The sequence below is a fragment of the Lissotriton vulgaris genome, chromosome 5 (assembly GCF_964263255.1).
Source record: "Lissotriton vulgaris chromosome 5, aLisVul1.2, whole genome shotgun sequence".
NCBI classification, from domain to species: Eukaryota; Metazoa; Chordata; class Amphibia; order Caudata; family Salamandridae; genus Lissotriton; species Lissotriton vulgaris.
The window spans coordinates 1,162,810,560-1,162,827,732 of record NC_141693.1 but is presented as its reverse complement, the minus strand read 5'-3'; positions in this window follow the sequence as shown (position 1 = coordinate 1,162,827,732).

Genomic DNA, 17,173 nt, shown 5'->3' with positions numbered 1-17,173 from the left:
AGAAAGGAGTAAATCTGATTTGTAACAGAATTACAGACTTTGTGGCCAAGAACTATAGGTGCAGGGAGAGTTGTGAGGCGCTGTGCCTAAAAGGGGAGAGATGCGAGGCGCTGTGCCAGTGCTGAGAAGGTGGATTGAGGACACACAGAGCCCCCTCTGTCCTTTACACAAAAAGGTGACAGCATTGTTTGTGTGAGAGGGACAGGTGAGCAGTAACAGGGAGGGGTTTCCTATTAACTCGGGAGGGAGGGAAGTGGAGTGGCCAAGAACTATAGGTGCAGGGAGAGCTGTGCCTAAAAGGGGAGAGTTGCGAGGCGCTGTGCTGAGGAGGGCTGAGAGGCACTGTGCGGAAGAAAGGAGGGCTGTGTGGCACTGTACGCGCAAGGGACGCTGTGGCTCCTGCATTCACACATTGCTTCACAGCACTAGGCACAGCACAAGGCTTACAGCTGCACCCATGGGGTGTGTACAGCAGGGCTTTGTAGGCAAGAAGAAGCACACTTGCTCTATTGTGCACAGCAATGCAGTGCAGTTGTTAAGAAGCAGTGCACATCTGTGTGTGTACATTGTTTTCAAGTTAAAGGCATCACAGTATTGCAACACAGGGCCTTTTTTGTTTGTAAGAAGCAGGACGTAGTGTTTGTGCCTCTCTGTGTGCATGTGCATCGAAGCTTTATAGGGTCAATGAGCAGCACAAAGTATGTGGGTGTATGTGGGTCTGCAAGTGTATCTATGCACGTGCATCTGTGTGCGTGTGCAGGGTTTTTGTATTTGTTGTGGTGAAGAACTCAATGGCGTTGTACAATACTTTCGAGTTAAGACGCAAACACTATTGTGTGTACAACTATATCTTTTCATTTGTTAAGAAGCACCATATCCTGTTTGCGCCTCTGTGCACAACAGTGGGTAATGAGCAGCACAACCTATGTGTGTGTGTGTCGGTGTATCTTTGTGGGCTGCTCTGTATATGTGCGCGTGCAAGACTGAGTTGTTAAGAAGCACCCAGTTGGGTGTGCACGTAACACAACAAGGCAATGCAGTCCTTACAGAACATAATATCATGGGTCTGTTGACAACACGGCCTTGCAGTTGTTGAGAAGTAGCACTCCTGGGGTGTGTTGACAGCAGTTGTTTGCAGATGTTGTTAAGGAACAGTACACCCAGGTGTACATACTGCTGTGCAGTTTTTCAGGAAAGACCACACAGTGGTTTACAGCACTTTGCTGCTGCTAAGAAACATCACACGCTGGGTGTGCTCGAGGCTTGTCACTGGTGTATGTGCCTCAAGACTTGGCAGTTGCAATAAGCATCCTACACAACGTGTGTACATGACTTTATATGGGAAGGATTGGGACACGCGTGTAAACAGCACACGCAGGGTGTGCACAAGGCTTGTCACTGGTGTATGTGCCCCAAGACTTGGCAGTTGCAAGGAGCATCCTACACAACGTGTGTACATGACTTTATGTGTGAACGATTGGGACACACGTGTAAACAGCGCACGCAGGGCGTGCACAAGGCTTGTCACTGGTGTATGTGCCCCAAGACTTGGCAGTTGCAAGGAGCATCCTACACAGCGTCGGTACATTACTGTATATGTGAAGGTGATGGAGCGAGGTGAAAAACAAAATTTTGTATACCCCTCGTGAAGTCACTTTCTCATAACAGTAACATGAACTAATCGTGTGGTTTTGGAAAAGCTAACTAAAATAGAACAGAATGCACACACAAAATACACGTGGGATACTAAATTGCTCGTGTTGCAACCATAATCGACTAACTGAGTGATAATGTAATGTCTGAAATTAACGCAAAAGTTATAAGTTAACCAAGAGTGGCATATATGTGCTTACTGTTTGTTTATTTGTGGCAAAACATGGAGACAGGTGAGCAAATTACGCATAAATGTGGATTTATTTGCTAGGTAATAACTAACAGGGATACCTTAGAAAGGGGGAGGTAAACAGAAGGGCTATAATTCAATAATTAACGTTTAATTGTGTTTGTTTCTATGATAGTTCCCATTGTGGCCTGTGAGGCCTAGTCCAAGATGGACGATTTTCATGGCTCTGAGATTAATGTGATGCACGCATGCGCCTGCTGAGTGGAGCTACAGACGCGTATGAACGGAACAGGTCAAGGACGATGTGCTCTGAAACCCTGACTGACTGCCAATAAAATGGACATCCGTATTGTAAACCCTTAGCTTGAAAATTACAATTTAAATGACACAATGGAACTGGTAACCTTAAAGACAATGGTCAATTCATTTAGCTGACTCTGCGGAAGTCAAGTAAGATGATGAGGTTATGCTCATCCACCCCTTGGACCAACCAATCAGAATTGTCGGAGACCCCAAATGTTACCGAATTTGGATAGTTTAGCTAGTGGAAGAGGGTATAAAAGAATAGGTCCGGAGTTAAGAAAAAAACTCTCTTTTCGATTTCTATCTGCGTATCCTGACATGCTGCCGGAATGCTGAATTTCCTTGGAGCGTAAGAACTTTAAAACTTTTCAACTTTAAGCTTTGTTCGAATGAGTACGGAGTGTTTAGATGAGGGTAAATAGCTAGAGGGAATAGAGAGAAAGAATTTGGGAGCTATTTGTCTTTTCTAATACTTATGTCTGATAAATGTCGAATATTATATTAATTTTTCTTTAAACTTAAAATTAAATGAAATATAAATGTACGAGTTATAATTATTTTCTTTCCTTATAACTAATTGCAATAAATGAATTTAAAGTTAATAAAAGTGATAATGCTAGGCGAGCCTTCTTTAAATAAAAATTAGATAAATGAAGAATTAAGCTGGTCTTGTTCTTCCTTAGCCTAATTTTTTACTAGCAGATCCGTCGCCAACAATGGTGGTGTGTTTCATTAAACCTTTTTGCTGATTTAAACCATGGTAAATGAAATAAACTGCAGATGTATATATTGTAAATAGTTTGACTTAAACACTCCGCTATAATAAAGCAGCTCTCCTTTGATTCATACCGATCCATGAAGTAGGGAGAAAGTGTGTATGAATGATTCACAATTAATTGATTAATTACTTGGTAGCAGAGGATGGTTGATATAGAATTAGCTAGGATAATGTATAGAGCGACGTATACAGGATTTGATGTACAGAATTATGACTAACATCTGTTGAGTCTGTATTACGTAATATGTAGTCTGAAAAAGGCTTCCGGAAAGTGTGGGAAGCTGGTCACTCTGTCTGCATGCAGAGGAAGTGTGGCAAGAGAAGTCGCACATTGCATAGTCTGTTTCAAAGTAATGGTATAGTCGTATAGCACAAGTGGTGTCGCGGTACATCACAAGTTTAGGGACTTTACGTGTGAAAAGATACATGTATTGCGAGGACAGTCTATTAATTCTTAGCCTTCAAGTAGAGGAATCATTGTGTATCCTGATCTAAAACTTACTGCTGAGAGAGTAATAGAGCTTAACCCGAGCTTGTGAGAAGGGTAAAGGTAGAGGTAAGCGCTGCTTTATCGGCGAGTGCAAACTTCTGTGGTAGAGAAGAGGCAAGCGCTGTCTACTGGAAATACAGAATACTTGTGCGATTGAGAAAACTAACACTTTGGTTTAGCGAAACAGACAAATGGAGTTGTTTTGTGTAAGTTACTAACCAATTCAGTTGAATAAAGGTGTAAATACGACTTCTCGATATTCCTTGTAAAGGAGGGGTCAGTCGGTGCTGCAGAAGCCGGAGCACTGCTGACGTCAAAAGTGTCCCGCAGGGATTGGTCCACGTGACCAAGACATAGTAAAGGCTGATTGGTGCATCACGAAAAGCAGTGAGATTATTGGTTAAGCACTAAAATAACGTATCTTGTTCTAATTAGTACGATAGTGTGAACCGCGCTGTGATAGGTGGGTGTTACCAAGCAGCATACAGAAGAGTGAGCGATCTTTTGAAAGACAGGAAATTATCAGAAAAATGTTGTTTTATTATGGACAAGAAAAAGAGAAACCTTCATGGTTTAAGAAATTAAAAAATATATTCAAGAAGGATAAGGCGATAGTAACGAGAGAAGGAAATTTACTTCCTCCACCAAAAACGCCTGCTTCCTATATGGTGACAAAATATGGCTATCATACATGTATTTGGCTAGAGAATTGGGCTAGATATACCAATAATGATGGTGCGTTAGCATTTGCAGAAGTAGGGTCATTTAATTTGGCAGTTCTACGAAATTTGAGAGAAAAGTTGATGAAACTTGAAACAAGGCCTAGACCAACTCAGTTTGAAGCACTAGCTGAGTAGGAAGATGGGATGCATGAATTAGAACGAGGAAGATTTGAGAATCATTGAGGACAAAAAGTTAGATTATGTGGATTGTGGGGAGAAACACATGAGAGTAGAATGCGAAGATGGAGAAATGCTAATATGTTTGATGGAATGTATCCAGTTAGGTTGGTAGATGAAATGGAAAGGCGAAAATGCACAGAGAAAAAGAATAATGTGGAGATAGGAAGAAAGGATTATGGTGAGAAGGAATCAGAGGATACAGTGCAGGAGGAGATATTAAATAGGAGACCACCACCATATCAACCAGGTTCTATATGGACCACTCCAAATGCTCCACCAATAGAAGATAGATGTGCTGAAAGCCCAAAACGATTTTCAAATTTTAAAGACCTCCGGAAAGAGTAGAAATGAGGTATGATTCAAACACCCCATTGATAGAAACTGGACTTACTGGTACTCCTAAACAGAATGATGAGATTAGGAAGAGTGTAGCCAGAGTAGAGAGACAAACTGAAGAGCAAGCGAGTACTTCTGAATATATACGTTCAACAAATGAATTGACAGAAAAGATACAGGAACTTACAAAAAATATAGAAGCTGTAACGGTCCCAGTAACAATAGGTCCTGTAATTCCAGTTTTCGAAAATCAGAAAATTAAAGAACCAACTTTAACGATTCCTTTAAATCAAAGTTTGCAAAAGGTAAGAGAAAAGATTTATCCAGATTTATCTGAAATTAGACGAACCAGTAATGTGACTCCACCCGAATTGACTTTTAATCAAAGTCTACCATATCAGTTTCCAACCGGAGCAGAATGTGATTTCACAACACCCAAAATAAATGTAGAAAGAATAGATTAAACAAAAACTCCAGTAGGACTGTCGGAACAAGAATTAAGTGATTGGCTTAAAACCCTGAAAGTAAAAAAACATGAACCAAAAGTATTGGATGTGGTTAGATTAAAAATTGATATGGAAGAATTAATTATTGGAACAATTGTGACAGATAGATTAAAAACCTATCAGGATGATGAGTTGATGTTCATGTGTAAAAGGAACACATGGAAAGCGAAATCTATACATGATCAATTGGAAGGGTTAGCAAATGAATTGAATGTAAATTTTACATAGCATAAAACATTACAGAACCTTATGGAGTAGATTTTACTGAAAAAGACATTGAAAACATGAATACTGGAGGAAGACTAACTCAAATAAAAGAATTGATTGTCTTATTAAGAAGATGAGGAGATGTGAATAAATGGAAAGCTAAATGGGCAAAGAGAAAAGAAGAAGCCAGTGGTAATCCACATTAGCATTCCCTGTGAGAGAGAAAGAAACAGTAGTAAATGAATTTCCAATGAAGAAATACCAGGAGTAGGGTATGTATATGTTCCTTTGAGTAGGCAGGACATATTATCATTCACTAATGATTTTCCCAGATAGAGAGAAAAGCCAGTAGAATGGTACAGACAAGTAGACAGATTTGTAAAAGTCTCAAAGGTATTATGGGAGGATCTAGATGGATTGTTTGACATATTGGTACCGGATGTATGACGGTACAACGCATACCATCACAACGCATCCCTTTACCACGCATCCCTTACAACGCAAGTCGTTACCATGACTTGCTTTGGGGGTGCGGATTTAGAATAGTATAATTTACTATTCTAACACCAGTCCCCGTGGACCCTAGGGAAGGTGTTGGGATAGTAAATTAACTATTTTTAATCCTTTAGCGCCCTCCAGCGCAAGTCGTGGTAACGACTTGCGTTGTAAGGGATGCGTGGTAAAGGTACTGCGTTGTAAAAACTTTGTGGTAAACGATGTTTACCATTGGTACCAGCAGATCTATGGTCTGAATGTAAAATAACAGTGGATTGGCCGAAAACTGAATATCCACGAGATAGAGTGACAGGTGCTCCTGGACCTGAGGTAATGCGGAAGTATGAACAGGTAATAGTGTTCTTGAAAAATAAAATTCCACCAAAAGAGACGGATTGGGTAAAAATTGACAGAACATTGCAGGAATCGAAAGAATCTGTACATGCATTTTACGAAAGATTGTTATTAGTGTTCAAGCATTATAGTGGTTATGAAGAGCTGAATGAAAAAGATATGAGTAGTTTGTTTCTATGATAGTTCCCGTAGTGGCCTGTGAGGCCTAGTCCAAGATGAATGATTTTCCTGGCTCCGAGATTAATGTGAAGCATGCATGCGCCTGCTGAGTGGAGCTACATACGCGTATGAGTTGAATGTGCTGAACGGAACAGGTCAAGGGCGCTGTGCACTGAAACCCTGACTGACTGCCAATAAAATGGACTTCCGTATTGTAAACCCTGGGAAACTAGCTTCAAATTACAATTTAAAGGACACAATGGAACTGGTAACCTTAAAGACAATGGTCAAATTCATTTAGCTCACTCTGCGGAAGTCAAGTAATAAGATGATGAGGTTATGCTCACCCACCCCTTGGACCAACCAATCAGAATTGTCGGAGACCCCAAATGTTACAGAATTTAGATAGTTTAGCTAGTGGAAAAGGGTATAAAAGAATAGGTCCGGAGTTAAGAAAAAAGCTCTCTTTTTGATTTCAATCTGCGTGTCCTGACATACTGCCGGAATGCTGAATTTCCTGGGAGCGTAAGAACTTTAAAACATTTCAACGTTAAGCTTTGTTTGAATGAGTACGGAGTCTTTAGAGGAGGGTAAATAGCTTGAATGAATAGAGAGATAGAATTTGGGAACAATTTGTCTTTTCTAATACTTATGTCTGATAAATGTCAAATATTACATTCATTTTTCTTTGAACTTAAAATTAAATGAAATATAAATGTACGAGTTATAATTCTTTTCTTTCCTTATAACTAATTGCAATAAATAAATTTAAAGTGAATAAAACTGATTATGCTAGGAGAGCCTTCTTTAAATAAAAATTAGATAAATGAAGAATTAAGCTGGTCTTGTTCATCCGTAGCCTAATTTTTTACTAGCAGATCCGTCGCCAACAATGGTGGTGTGTTTAATTAAATCTTCTTGCTGATATAAACCATGGTAAATGAAATAAACTGCAGATGTATATATTATAAATAGTTAGTTTGTCTTAAACACTCCACTATAATACAGCAGCTCTCCTTTGATTCATATTGATCCATGAAGTAGGGAGAAAGTGTGTAGGAATGATTCACAGTGTTATGGGCCCCACTGATGAATAAGTGCATGATTTGCTACTTCAGGGAAAGATAATGAAGTTCTAGAAATTATTTCCGGAGTAGCGCTGCATCAAAGGATCGGGACACATGTGTGCACAGCAACGACTTTGAGTTGTCCGTGCACAGGCATCCCGCTGTGTGTTTACACACTGCTCTGTATTTGTGGAAAGTTGCAGCCTTGCACTTGTTGGAGTGCAACATACATACACTTGTGTGTGCTCCAAAACCCCAGCACAAGACACACTTGCCATCAAGCGTCGAGAAAGACGCAACCGTCCCGTTTCCAAAGTGATGCCGTTACTGATGACAATCCCGGAGTGTGCGTGAATACATGACAAAGCGATGGCATCACTGATAACAATTCCTGAATGTGCGTGAATACATGAAACAAGCGCAGTCAAAGTGCTCAAAATGAAAATAAAAGAGTGCCTACAGCCTTTTAAAGGAGAGTGTGTTAAGCCGCAAGTAACCGATCCAGTCCGGGTGGGCGTGGAAAAAAGTGGACAGGTTGGTAACCAGGAAGGACAAAAAATCCTCTGGGACAATCATAACACCCCGTTTACCATAATTGGTGATGCAAATTGACGCACATCAATAGAAATTACTGAAGGAGTAAAAAGCGAACTTCTGGAACCGTATTGATTCCAAGAAGCCCTCGAATGGCGAGAGCAGTGCATGCACTGCTAACGCCAGGCGAGACCTAAAAATCTGTGGGGGTTCGACATTGACAGCACATCCAGTTTAGAAGCTCTGTAGATTTTAGTACTTGCTCCTTGTGCTCAGGGCTGTTTGATTTTATTCTTAATCCAACAATGATGAGCAGTTTATGTTGGTTATCTATTTACTTACTTATATACTATTGCGTGACCTCCTCTGACGTGGCTGTAAAACGTACATTTTGCCCTGAATTTTTGTACTGAATTTTGACCTTCTGTCCTGATTTTTTGTCTGGAATTTTGACCCTACGTCCTGAATTTTTACACTCACTGTCCTGAATTTGCACCCATGCCAGTTGGTCACCCTAGTGAAGACGTGTAACAGTGATGCAAGACGCAAGTGGTAATTACTGTGCCCCGACATTACCGCATCAGCTTTCACATTGTACTTGTAATGAGAAACTCAGAGTAGTCTCCGGTGCTGACTGATGATTGTTTCTTCTCTTTGACAGCTGCAGCGCCTCCAAATAAAGCTCACTGATTTTATAGTGTACGCCCAAAAACGGTTTTTTTCATTTTTATACGCAGATAGCTGTGGTTGAGATCGACTCCATACCAAGGCTAATCTGTGGTGCAACACAGATGGGAGCCGGCACAGAACTGGGCAAAGAGGGAAGAGGAGCGCAGACTCAAAGCCACGACAAAGGCCGCACACAGCGAATTACAGCTTGAGACAGAGGCCCCTTCCGAACAAGTAATCTCTAATGAAACCAGAGTAAAGAAAGGGAGACTGGCCGGCCGTCACCCCAGTGGGGGCGAGCTGGTATTAGAGCAGCCGTATTTTGACTGCATACAAATCCCTAATTAAGTTATTGTTGTGTAAACCAATGAAGGACACAAAGACCGCTATGGTAGCGGGGTTCTGTGTCAACATGGCGCCGCAAAGTTCCACGCCATGCTTTATAACATGGCGACCCCTCTGGGCAGGGGTCATCCGTGCAAGTGATGAGGCAGGCAGTGGCTGAGAGGAGGCTGCACATGGACGGTGACACAGACCTCTATTTCTCCAAACCTCCTTCTGAGAAAATTCCGCTTCTGTGTTACTAATTTTCTTTCCAGTAAATTTTAGGGTAGTCTCCAACTTAATAATAACACAGAAGTTTTTATGCTTTTAATAGAGCGATTGCATTAGCTCTTGAGGTCCCTTATAGCAAAATCTCGATTCAAGCGCCACATCTCCACATAAGAAACACACCTCAACTTTCGAACAACACCTCTACGAAAACACAGCTCTGCACAACAACAAGAACTCTACTACTAAACAACCACCCCTGTAGAGAAGAACATTTCCACAAAACAGCCATGCACACAAGAAACAAAGAAACACCTCACCACTATATACTCTAAACAACAATGAACCCGGCATCACTACAAACAACCCCATCTCTACTCAAGAACAGTAGTTCTAACAGTACTACTAACCACAAATCACACTTCCACACAAGAGAAACACCTTTACAAAAACAAGCATTGGTAAATGCATTAGGTTTCACCTAGTAGATTAATAATAAGGTGTTTGTGTTGCAAGTTTTGCTTGGTGAATAGTTGTGCAATATAAGTTACTAAAACTCTGTTAAAGTGTTTGTGTTTATGACAAGGTTCTCTATATTTCCTGATTCAAAATTCATATTACATGAGCCTGACCTCATTTCCATTCACAACCTTTGAGCTCAGTTTGTGTTTTTTTGTATTCCTATAGAATTTGTTTGCCGATATATTGTTAGCACATTACATCATCTTTGCAAAACAATGAGGGATGTGCTTGAAAAGTAAGTATTGTATAAAGGAGAATACTAGATGTCTGGGTCAATGTTGTAAATGTGGTGGGTAAAGCAGTTATGGGCGGGATGTAGATGTGGATCGATCTGCAAATGCGGTCATTCTTTCTGGGAGAAAGTAGGGGGCGATGCAATCATTTAGTGTGGTTGAAGAATACCACACATTTTGATAGTATTTGTTGGTTAAAATACATGGAGGAAGAAGTGAAACATCACGCCGAATGGAATAGTGATGTGGTGACTAACTAAAGACCTGAGATGTTGCAAAAATAATCTGTACCTGCTAACGTTTAGTGACCATGTAATACCCATGAGCAATTTCTTACAAATTGGTGTTCTATTTTTTGGAAGTAAAATGTGTTATAAGTCACTAGTCCTGTTTTTTGTGTTAATATTGTGAGTGGTGGATGTATGTACTTGTGGGATGTGCACGCAATTATTTTCTTAAAAAGTGTGCTGGATTGGTAAATATAGTTAAAAGGCACTGTTGATATAAGGAAAAGATTATTTAAAAGGTGTAAGATAATATCCAAAAAGTAGTTTTAGATGAATACATTTTCCCTTCAATTTGTGTTTTAGTTTACAATATAGAGTACAGTTATACAATACTTTACAGCCATAAAGAGAAATGTCTGACGTGCCGGAGTTTAAGGGGCATGAACAAGTCTATCTGTGCAGCCATGGTGATATAATGTAAAGAGTGAACAACATTAATAGAATAATATGTAGCTGTATTTAATCTTGTGCAACATCTGTGAGTTTGAGAGGTACCCTACAGGAAATGCATGTTGCCATTATTGTAAGCAACTTGAAATCAAGAAGTTGTTTGTAAACATAAATTATGCAGTTAAAACATAAATATCGTAATGCAAACCCTAGGAGATAATGTAAATGGCCTAGTATTTTTCAAAAATGAAATAGAGGTGAGAACGTTGTGCAACCATATTAGAACCCACTAATCCATGTTAGCAAAGCATTGGCAAGCACAATGAAACATATGCTTCGTCGAAGAGTTAAAACTGCAAAATATTGTAAATGCGTGTTGGCCTGACAATCTGCATCTTTGAAATGCGTGTTGCACTGATGTTATGCAGTCATCAAGCGAAAGATACTATCCGTCATCCATAAGAATTTTTGTAAATAATAAAGTAAATATGTGTAGATAGTAGGAAAAAAGAGAGCTAACAAACGTGTAAAATGCATTCTGGCAATAGAAAAGTTTATACATTGGGTTGGTAAAAATATAATGTGGGAAGGGTGAAGTGAATATATTAAGGTGAAAATAGTAATAGGAGGATCCAGTGTTCAAGTCCCTGTTTATGTGTCCAACGTTTGTTTCAACATACTTATAACTATTGTTATCATATAGCCAGTATAAAATATGTTTGTCAATTTGTTCCTATCTAAAAAAAAAAACACCAAATTCAATCTCTCTACAGCTATTATATACTTTTAATTCACATGCGCCTTGCTCAATTGTTTCTTCAGATCAGACACAAACACAGTTCAACCTCACATCACAAGGTGGCACTGCAGATCAAATAATCACTGACCTGCAATGAGTCGTGTGTTACTTAGGCTCCTGAGAAGTTATGGAGAAAAAAACCCATAAAAACGTGGAAAGCAAAATAGCACCCATTTTAAGTAAGTAACAAATAGGAAGAAGAATATTTTGTTTCCAAATTATTTTCCGAAAATATGAGTGAAGCATCGGCAAAAGCATGGCTTCAATGCGTGTAGCCAGGGAAAGTAAACAAAAAAACAGTTCCACACAAAAGCGGATTAACACAGTAGTGTGGCAATGGGAAACTGATAAGAGCACCCTTTTAAGATATATTAAATACAAGAGATTTCACAAGTAGGAAAAACCTAAAAAGTAAGCATTCCAGCATACTGGAAGCAAGAGCTTTTTTCCTGCTCTCACTTCCATGAAGCGAAGCAGAGTTTGCCTCGGCTTGGCGGAAGCACTGCTCCTGCCAAGTCATTGTAAACTACAATGTCCATGGAGTGGGCACCCCGAGACATTGCTGGAGCCGGCTCTGGGGTTTGGCGGTACCCAGGATCAGCAGCCCTTATTTAGAGCGGGTAAAAGACATCACCGCATCCCAGTCTGCAGCTTCTCATGTCTCGGTTAAAAGCCTGACACGTTTCTGAGCCTAGCTCGTCTTCAGAGGCTCGACTTGAGTTTCTGACGCCTTGACACTCCCACAACGCACAGCTTTGTGGGACTTATAGTCCGTGTCTCTTCCCTGTATGGGTGCGTGTTCTGCCATTTCACAGCCCTGGATGGGCCCCGGGATGCAGATGTCCATAGATCCCTCGGCTGCTGCTTCACAGTGGGCTCAGCGACTTCCGGTCCATGACCCCCTGTGGTTTTTGAGCAGGGGGGTGCACACCTTCGCGGCTGGGCTGCCGCGTGTAAATGAAAGCTCCAAGGTACACACAGGTAAGGAATGCACTCATCCAGCAGCCCTTATTTAGAGCGGGTAAAAGACATCACCGCATCCCAGTCTGCAGCTTCTCATGTCTCGGTTAAAAGCCTGACACATTTCTGAGCCTAGCTCGTCTTCAGAGGCTCGACTTGAGTTTCTGATGCCTTGACACTCCCACAATGCACAGCTTTGTGGGACTTATAGTCCGTATCTCTTCCCTGTATGGGTGCGTGTTCTGCCATTTGACAGCCCTGGATGGGCCCCGGGATGCAGATGTCCATAGATCCCTCGGCTGCTGCTTCACAGTAGGCTCGGGTACTTCTGGCCCATGACCCCCTGTGGTTTTTGAGCAGGGGGGTGCACACCTTCGCGGCTGGGCTGCCGCGTGTAAATGAAAGCTCCAAGGTAACGAATGCACTCATCCAGCAGCCCTTATTTAGAGCGGGTAAAAGACATCACTGCATCCCAGTCTGCAGCTTCTCATGTCTCGGTTAAAAGCCTGACGCGTTTCTGAGCCTACGCTCGTCAAGCGGGGGCCGAGATAAAAGGGGGGTCCCAAAACGTGTTTTCTCCATGTTAATTTCCATAGGGCGGTCGAACTCACTTTTAGCCCGAACGGCTGAATGGATTTCCATCAAACTTGGCAAAATTGTAGGGACTGGTAGCCCGATGTGCCTTTGCTATGCCTCAAGATATGTGCTCCAGTGGATTTTGAGTAATTTAGGTTAAAAAAATATATATATCTATAGGCGCGCCCCGGTACGCGCACCGGGGAGCGCACCGGGCGCGCTACGCGACTTGTGCGCAGAAAGCGGATTGGCTCTCGGGTGTCTGTAAACATTCGAAACAGTCCGGAGCGGCCGATAGATCGAGACACAAGAGGTGGCAAAAACAAAGGGGGAAATGACCATAAGGGGGCAGAGTAGACCCCCCCTGGCCCCCTAGGTTTGATGTGGGGGCCATAAAAGGGCCCCGCGGGGCAAAAAAAAATATTTTTGTTTTCGATTTGCGCGGGGGGAGCGCCCGGTACGCGCACAGGGGAGCGGACTGGGGAGCGTAGCATGGGGAAAACCCGGTTTATTCACTGCGTCATCTCTACTACCCTTTCTTGCGTCAATACGCCCCGTTTGCATACATTACACCTAACGTAGGTATAATGTGGTGCAGGGGTTTACAAAGTGACGCATCCACCTAGATGCGTCACTTTGTAAATATAACTCAAAAAGGTGCATGTTTTATGCTGCTGATGCGTCACAAAAAGTGACGCACCAGTGGCGTTAAAGTGACGCATGGCCTCATAAACGAGGCCTTCAGTCTTCTAGTCATGCGCCATATTAAATATATGACGTATTATGTCAGAATTATTTACAGATACGTCAGTATTTCAGAGGTATCTGTAAGCGCAAAAGTGATGCATTGCTGGAGTGTGTCACAAAAATGATGCAACTCCAGCAATGCATCCTTTCACATGGGGCCAGGCCCCATGTGAAAGGGCCTGCATCAGTCTTACGCCTGCTGTGATACAGGCGCAAGATTTGGACGCAATAGCGTCATAAAAGTGACACAGTGATATCTCATAGATTGAGAATAAGTCCAACACACATCGTGGGCATACAAGAGAAATACCACAATGAACTGTACAGATGGAAAGGTATGGGTCTGTTGAGCAAACAAGAGTTTGAGTTCCTAAAGAATGACTATCCAGTAACTCCTCAGTTGTACCTAATCCCTAAAATTCACAAAAACAACAGTGTACCACCAGGCAGACTGATCATATCTGCAATAGGGAGTCTTTTTGAAAAAACGAGTATATTCATAGATCATTTCCTACAGCCAGAGGTGAGGGAACTACCTGCTTACATCAAGGACACTGGGGATTTCTTAGCCAAAATCTCTGACGTGGAATGGAAAGAAAACTACTTATTCATGACTCTAGATGTACAATCTCTGTACACAAGCATCCGGCACAAGGACGGCCTCAAAGCCCTGAAACATTACCTTGGAAAAAGACCAATAAACTTATACAAGCATACCTGCATGTTACTTGAAATGACTGAATGGTGCTTGACCAACAACACCTTCATATTTGACAAACTTCATTACAAACAGATGCAGGGTTCTGCTATGGGTACTTGCTTCTCCCCCAGCTATGCGAATCTGCATATAGGCTGGTGGGAGGAGCAAGTGTTGCAAGTAACTCACACAGAAACCATAACCAACAACATTGTGGTGTACAAACGCTTCATCGATGACATTTTTATTTTGTGGCAGGGCAGCCCTGAAAGTGCAGAACAGTTTGCTAAAGAGTTGAATGAAAATGCGTTAAATTTGAAATTCACTTGTAATGTTAGCCCTGATACCATACAGTTCCTTGATGTAGAGTTATTTGTCATGAACAATTGTATACAGACACGCGCATTTAGGAAACCCACAGCAGGCAACGCGATCTTGCATGCGCAAAGCTTTCACCCCACACCCCTGAAACAGTCTATCCCCTATGCTGAATGCCTTAGGATGACAAGAAACTGTAGCACCCCAGAAGAACTGACAAAAGCTAAAAAGAACCTTTTCACTAGGCTGAAAAGCAGTGGGTACACTAAGAAAGCGTGTACAAGTGCAGAAGCCAAATGTGAGAACAAAACAAGGCAGGAACTCATATTCCCTCCCAAAAACAAGGAAAATCCTGCAAAGGGTGAACGACAGCCACCTAGGCTCATTACAGGTTACAACAGGTACCACACCAATCTCCGCAAAATCCTTAAGAGACACTGGCCATTAGTACACAATGATCCCACAATTGGCCAGTTGGTGGGCAAAATGCCACTGGTAACCTACAGAAAAGCGAAATCTATGCGCAGTGAGTTGGTGTGCAACGCCCCAGCAATTAGAAAGCCAGTCAATTGGTTACAGAACCAGAAAGGTTTCAAAAAATGCAGTAAATGCAAAGCCTGAAACCATGGCATCAACAATACTGATGTCAGTATACCATTCAGACAAAAACCATACACCATAAGAGCACAATACTCGTGCAAAACCGAGTTTGCGGTGTATGTGTTGACATGTGTCTGTGGAAAGAGATACGTAGGGTCCACCATCCACCCAGCACATGTCAGAATTCTACAGCACTTGAGGGCAATAGCGAACAAAGACCCTGCATACCCAGTAGCTAGGCACATCAATCAGCTACATGAAGGTAATGCCCTAAATCTCTCATACTATGTCATCGACAGCGTGCCTAAGAATGCGAGAGGAGGCAATCGTAAACTAGCCCTTCGCCGCCTTGAGTCCAGATATATAATCCTTCTGAACTCAAAAATCCTGTTCGGTTTGAACGCGGATGAAGCCCTAAATGTACATCTGTAACCAGCCTGTACTCTTCTCGTCCCATAAACCTGTTCTTAAACATCTGCTGTTCATCTACTACTCAATTGTTTTTAAACCACAAGCACAGTAAAACAACAAAATCACAATTCCTCAAATTTACCACCATTAATCACTAAGAATCACTTTTATTTTTCACCTATCACTTCTCAAAGTACACTAAACAAGTTGCGAGCCATTACTCCACTTGGAGATGATAAATGCCCATTGTGCTAAGTTCGAAGTATAAGATTGCACTAAGGATGTGACCGTATGGCAACAATTTTGAGACATGTTAAACTAAGCGTACGTAGTACAAATGTTGTGAATTAATAGGCAACAATAGATATAATATACTACCAAGTATGTATGTCGCCAATCGTATGCGTATCAGAACCAATGTATGAACACAGGGTGACTCTAGATTAACACTATTGAGTGCGTAAAACATAATGGTAATCACAGGTAATCATCATTCTGTGGTATGCAGTAGGTAGGCCTAAACCTACTGTGGTCCAAATCCTCTGACAAATCCTACGGGCGATTGTCCCACTGACAACTAAAGGGGTGGGGAACCGCGTTAACAGTGGTGGAGTGGTGTGGCTCACTGGTTAGAGGCGGCAGACCCGTAAGCAGAGGACGGCCCGGGACCAGGGTTCGATTCCCGACGCGGCAGGGTCGTGGACCAGGGTCAGCGGGCTCGATAATTCTCGCCTCGGTGCCTACTCCAGTCAGGGACCACACTCGGCAACTCTGGGCATTAGCTTGCCTCATCTTCACAACGGCCCCCCCACACCGGGGGATGCTTGGTCGCACCTTAGAGATACCCATTAGGGACCATCTCTCAGGCTTCGACCGACGGGTTCACCAGCGGTCGAAGTGCGGAGATACTCCTCCGGGAGTCGATCCTAGCGCTATATAAACCTGCAATTAAATAAACCCGCAATTAAATTAACCACCGCTGCAATAAGCGCGTATTAGCTAGCCAATGGTAGAAAAACACGAGTGAAGTCGAACCTGTAAATAGTGTTGGTGCACGTTTTTAAATAACTTTATTTGAATTAAGAGTGTTCTAATTTTCATGAAATGTACGGGTGTGAATTTAAACTCACGTAACAATGTATTTCTGAGACGTCTTTGCAATGTGGCCCAATTTATCGTTACATAGTTGCATAAACATAGGTGAAAGACTGACATGATGTAATAATGTGCAAGTCATGAAACTTTTTTATGTCCACACATGAGGGTTAAACCTGTAACCATAACAACCCTAAGCCAATTGAAACTTGTAACACAAGAAGCACCTATGAAACCATGTAACACACATATGTATATATAGTGCAACAAAATGACAATGCAGATGTAGTGAACAAGGCGGGAGCAAGCCACCGAAACGTGTCGATGCAGCAAATGAGCCATT